Here is a 6,899-nt window from a genome sequence, read left to right on the forward strand (position 1 = left end):
AAAGAAAATTAAATTAAGAAAATAAAATCTTAAAAAATAGCCAGAAGGAAAAACATGTAGTCTTTAATTATGGAGAAACAAAGATGAGAACTACATCAAACTTCTCAGAAAATATGCAAGCAAAAAGAGAGTAAAGTGAAATATTTAAAGTGTTAAGAGGGGTAAAAACCCATCAACCAAGAATTCTATATCATGCTGAATTATCCTCCAAAAGTGAAGGAGAAAAAAGGTTCTCTTAGACAAAGTAAAATTGAAGGAATTTGTTACCATTAAACCTGCCTTGTTAGAAATTTTATAAACTCTTTAGAAACAAGGAGAATGATATAGGTCTGAAACTTAGATCTATTTTTTTTAAGGGGTGATCAGTAGAGAATAAATAAGTAAATACAAAAAAAACTTTAAAAAAATTAATTTATCTAACAGATAAGAGTTTGTTGAAACTAATAAAAGCAACAATGTACTTGGTGATTAGAGCTTATGTATAAATGAAATTAATAACAAAAATGTTAGGAACATTTCATTACTATAAGATACTCAATGTAGTGTAGTATTATTTGAAAGTAGACTTAGATTAGTTATAAATGTAAACTCTAGGGCAACCACTAAAATTTTTTTTTAGTAGTATAATTATACTAAGAAAGAAGAGAAAAATAGAGCTTCATAAAATGCTCAATTAAAGCTGCCAAGACATAAAAAGAGTGGAAGACTGAAAACAGGAACAAAGAAAGGCAATGAATAAACACCAGTAACAAATATGATAAATATTAATCTAACTAGCAGTTTTATCCATAATTGCCAAAATGTAGATGCTTCTCTGGTAGCTCAGATGGTAAAGAATTCACCTGCAATGCAGGAGACCTGGATTCAATCCCTGGGTTGACAAGATCCCCTGGAGAAGAGCATGACAACTCACTCCAGTACTCATGCCTGGAGAATCCCCATGGACAGAGAGGTGCCTGGCAGGCTACAGTCCATGGGGTCACAAATAGTCAGACAAGACTGAGCAGCTATTCACAGCACAGCACAGAAGCAATCACGATATCCTACAGTAGGTTAATGGATAAAAATACATCCAGACGGTAAACACTAAAAAAAATTAAAAAAAGATCTATCAAGTCATGAAAAGACATGGAGGAACATCAAATGCATATTATTAATTGAAACAAGCCAATCCAAAAAGGTTATATATAATTCAAACTATGTGACATTTTGAAAAAGACAAAATGATGGAGACAGTAAAAAGATCACTGATTGTCAAAGGTTAGAGGAAAGGGAGGGATGAACAGAAGAACACAGAGAATTTTCAGGGCAGTGAAAATACTCTGTATTTTAGGGAATGCCACTGCAATGGTATCTGCAAGTCTTTTGCAAATACAGGTTTAATACATAAAATAAATGGGCTAGAGATAGTTGTATGCTAGAGCCTAAGCATGCTAGATATGGCTGTTAAGTATTCAAGAATTTCGTGTGCTGGTTGTTAAAACTTGAAATCAGAAAATGCTGGGAGTATTTACACCACATAAATTGGCAAAGACTACAAATCAGGTTTCAAGTTTTGCTTTGCTTTGCTTTGTTTTACTTCTTCCAGAAATAGTTTACCAGCATTCCACTGGTTAGAGACAAAATCTGAGAGCTATAAAAATACAAGTAATGAGAATAGTTATAGTTTTTACATGTGCATGCTTAGTCACTCAGTCGTATCTGACTCTTTGCGATCCCATGGACTGTAGACCACCTGCCTCCTCTGTCCACAAGAATACTGGAGGAGGTTTTCATGCCTTTGTCCAGGGATCTTCCTGATCCAGGAATCAAATTTGAGTCTCCTGAATCTCCTGCATTGCAGGCAGACTCTTTACCACTGAGTCACCAGGGAAGCCCAAGGTGAGCCATTGTTATTATGGCTCAACTCTTAGAGCCTCTTTTATGTGCTAAGTTGCTTCCACCAGGCCCCTCTGCCCATGGAATTTTCCAGGCAAGAATACCAGAGTGGGGTGCCATTTCCTACTCAAGGGGATCTTCCTGATCTAGGGATCGAACATACATCTTTTGTATCTCCTGCATTGGCAGGTTGATTATCACTAGTGCCACCTGGGAAGCTCCATATCAGTATAAACTAGGTATTATATATCTGTAAATTAACTTTAATCCACACCTAGGGGCAATTAGTTTGCATCTGAAGCAATCTAATCATGAATATGCATGCTAGTGATGGTTATAATTTGTACAAGCATTTTAGATATAAGTCTGCTTAAGAAATTTATTTATTATATAAATAGCTTAAGAAATGTTCAAAATAACTTTTGTTGGTGGTAGCGGTGGTTAGATGAGGGGACTGAAGACACGTGTTATATTTGAACAAGTTATAAAAATCCAATCAGCTCCAAAGCTAAGCATTGAGCTGCCCTGTAAGACTAGACTTCCACTTTGTCAACTGTTCTCCACTTCCTATCAAAGGAATCAGTTAAAGAGCTGGTGGTTCTCACCTAAAGAATTTTCTGTCTCCATCTTGGTGTGAATCTTCCAAACAAGGTATTTGTTAGTGTTTAACGATAGAAAGCAGAGGTTTTATCATCTTATGATAACAAGGTTTTTAAACTGCTTTTGTGTCTTCTTGATTATAAGTGGATATATATTTGGCATTGGACTAATATCTGCTTAAAAAAAAAAAAAATATATATATATATATATATATATATATATGCTTTTTTTTTATACTATGAACCTGGTAGCAATGGTATGGGGAAGATATTTTCTTTGAGATAACACTAGCTACCAATTTTCAACAAAAGAATCTGGCAGTTTTTGAACTGCCATTTTGATTGAGGTCAGTTTGTGACAGAAGTAAATAAGAGTTGACAAAGAAGTCAGGGCTTTAGTCCCTCACTTCTGGGTTTATGTCAAATTGTTTCTAAAGATATTTGTTTCCATGATGCCTTGTATTTATTGACCTTACATATGATCTTAAGAGCAATCTTTTAATCATGTTATTCCTCTGCTCTAATTCCATGACATTCTATGAACTAAAAAATTACATCTCTTAATAAGATATTTGGAATCATTGATAATCTGGTTCCAATCTAAAATCCTAACATACTTTGCTTTTCCTTCATTCCAGCCAGACTGCTTTAGACAGTCTCTGAATCAATCTTATGTGCTTTCCTTTGTAAGCAATGCGCTGTTTTTATGATGCTTTACTTGAAGATGCTCAAAGTGTTATCCCAGGACCAGCAGCATCAGCATCACCTGGAACCCATTAGAAATGCCAAAATTCAGGTCCCATCCCAGACCTGCTGAATCCTAAGCCCAGGGGTAGGTAAGCCTAGGCTTACCCCTAAGCCTAGGGGATGGGCCTAGGAATCTGCATTTTAACAAGCAATAGTCTAGGTGATTTAGATGCATATCTTGAGAACCATTGATCCATTCTCTGCATATTCTTTCACTGAACATCTGCTAAGCCCTTTACCATTAGGCTTTAAGTCCTAGACCAAACCTAGCCCTCTGTGAAGTCACTATCCTCTGAAAATCTAAAGTACTCATTGTTCATACCACATATTCATCTTCTACTGTTCTTCCAAATATTCTCAGGCATGTATATCTAATTCCCATCTAGACTGTAATACAACAAAGGAAATATTTCTATCTCTGTTAACACCTGGCAAGATATTTACTGTTGAGTAAGAAGAGGAAACAAGACTTTTATGAGGAGTCCAGTATAGGCCCTGACCCCTGTAAGGGAGGTGGAGTCAACACTGGCGCACACCCAGATTCCCCTTACAACACCAGACACTCCTCACCCTAGCTTCCTGGGCTCAGCCTCTCTTTAGGAATTTACCACAGCTAAAGAGCACAAACAAGTCCAAGTTCGTAGCCTTCCCCCAGGGAAAGCCCAATGACTGCTCATAAAACGTTAAAAAGGTTAGGCTCCCCACAAGGTTGAACAATTCTGTAGTGCTATCCCAGTTCCAGAGCTTCCAGAGGAGAGACTGGACCCTCTGTTACAACTGCCTCACAGATCAGCTTCTCCCCTTCCCATTCCTGCTGCCTCTGCCCCTCATAGTTGTTATACCTGAGAGTATTTCCCAGACTCATAAATCTCAGAGTCTCAGAGTCTGTTTTCCAGGAAACCTGACCTATGACAGAAAGTGAAAGGGCTCCTGGACACTGATTGCTTTCTGCCTACTTGATGATGTAGAGCTTGATTCAAGAATCAAGAAGGCATGTTGGATGTATATAGAACTTTCCTTTAAGGGAAGCCCATATATTGTTAGTATAAAATCTCTCAAAGTAGTAATCTAATTATGAGTATAAAAGAACAGTGACGCAGAAGGACTCTGGCCTCTCCATTTCTGCAGGAGTATACCCTACGTCTATAGCATCCCTGGCAGCTGATTCCTTCCCTTAGAGATTCTGAAGCCTGAAGGACACTGTATCGAGAAGCAACACATCTGCTCCTGCTCTAAAGTTCTGTACTTTGGATCAGTTCCTGTCACCTTGGCTACCTAAATCTGGAACACGATCTAATCTAAAGGTGGGTGAGTGTGGCAATGTTCCTTGTCATATCCTACACTCACCTGCAGTTCTATAGTTCCTACAGTGGGCACATGCACTTTTACCAAGACTCTACCCTTCATTTTGTTTCAGCAGAGGTATGACAGAAATAGGTTAAGTAGAAACTGTAGACAGAACCAGTAAATGCTACTTACTTAGTGCTATTTGAGATGTGTCATAAAGGTGACACTCTCATCTTTCTGATAGGAACTTTGAAATTCAACCACCCCACCATTAAACAGTTCCTGCTTAAATAACAGAATGTATACAAACAAGATAGGCACTCAATAGATGTTGGTTGAATTCAAATTTAACTTACTGAATTTCTAACATAAGGTAAGTTTTCCCTCTAAAGTCTCCTACTTCATATATTTATAAAAAAACTTTTCCAGAACTGAGCTATAAGATTAATTTCAAAATGCAGTCAAATGAGTACAGAGCTATGGCAGTGGAATGTGATGCAAACCTGAAACATGAGGGTAGGATAGAGGAGAAGGATGCTTAGAGAGATGCAAGAAGTGTGTGCCTAGTCGCTCAGTCATGTCCGACTCTTTGTGACCCCATGGACTGTAGCCCACTAGGCTTCTCTGTCCATGGGATTTTTCAGGCAAGAATATTGGTATGGGTTGCCACTGCCTTCTCCAGGGTAACTTCCTGACCCAGGGATTGAACCTGCATCTCCTGCATTGGCAGGCAGATTCTTTACCACTGAGCCACCTGGGAAGCCTCAAGAGAGATGTACAATCAACACAAAGGAAAAATTTGTACTCCTGATGATTTTGCTGCTTTATAAGTAAATATCAAATTTTTCATATGAAATCCACATTGGAAGGAAGGACACCATTGTAGGTATATTCTTACTGCTGTGGCTACACTGAGAACAATTATTTAGACCATAGGTTCCAGTAAGAATGTTATACAATTATAGCTGATCCTCACCATCCATGGATCTATATTTGAGAATATTCTTACTCTCTAAAATTTAATTTTAACCCCCAAATCAATGCTCCTCACTGCTTCTATGGTCATTTACAGATATGTGTGTGTGTGTGTGTGTGTGTGTGCGCGCGCGCACGTGTGCAGAAAAGCAAAATATTTTTGCTTTCGCCTAGTGCACATACCCCAGTGAGTATGACCAAAACAACAACTCTGTATTCTTGTTTCAGCTCTCCTACTCTTAATGAGTGTCCTATATGCAATCTATTTAGTGTCCATTTTTTGAATTTTCATTAGAGATTTCACTGTTTAAAATGGTCCCTAAGTGTAGTGCTGACATGCTGTATAGTGTTCCTAAACACAAGAAGGCTGTGATGTGCCTTAAAGAGAAAATATATGCATTCGATATTCTTCATTCAGACATGAGTTATAGTACTATTGGCTGTGAATTCAATGCTAACAAATCAATAATATATATTAAACAAGGTGTCTTTAAACAGAAACACATTAAACAAGGTTATATATTGGTAGATTGACAAAAATGTTGGGACCAGAGGCTTGCAGGAAATGAATCCTGCATTTCCTCCAGGAGCAAAGGTTCAACGTTTATGAATTCAGTGTTCCTGGTGACTTTACAGAACATGATAACTGCAAATAATGGGAACTGATTGTATTTCATAGATAGCCTCTCCACATCCCTACAGACTTCATCAAAAAAAACCCTATCATTTTGAATGTTCCTCAAAGCCTGCAGGTCCTTAGACAATCTACTAGACTTAGAGTCTTCCTTTTCCAGGTTTAAGAAGCTGCTTTAACAGACTTGTGTCCTCCACCCCATCCTTGTCTGCCAAATTCCTATGTTGAAGCCCTAACCCGCAATGTGGTGGTACTTGGAGATGTGGCCTTTGCAGGTAATTAGCTTTAGATGAGGTCTCAATCCCTCATAAGGGGATTAATGCCCTTATAAAAAGAGACACCAGGACATTTGGTTCCTATGTGCATGCACTAAGGACAGGCCATGTGAGGACAGAGGGAAAAGGTAGCCTTCTGAAACCTGAGGAGAGAGATCTCACCAGATACCAACCCCACTGGCACCTTGATTTTGGACTTACAGTCTCCAGAACTGTGATAAATCAAGTTTTATTGTTTAAACCACCCAATCTGTGTTACTTTATTAATGGGATCTGAACTAAGTAAGGGGAAAACATCTATAAAAGAAGCTCTGAATTCATATATGTATTATTCCAGTATTTCACTAAAAATGTGTGCATCCCTCTCTTCCCCTTTTCTTGATCATGGTCTAGGTAAGGTCACCAGTGTGACAATTCAAGTCCAACTAACTAATAATCATGTCAAGACCATGAAGGTAATGACATAGTATGAAATGAAACTCCCAGATCAGGAGGCAAGGAAGC

This window comes from Bos indicus x Bos taurus, chromosome 4 (assembly GCF_003369695.1).
Source record: "Bos indicus x Bos taurus breed Angus x Brahman F1 hybrid chromosome 4, Bos_hybrid_MaternalHap_v2.0, whole genome shotgun sequence".
NCBI lineage: Eukaryota > Metazoa > Chordata > Mammalia > Artiodactyla > Bovidae > Bos > Bos indicus x Bos taurus.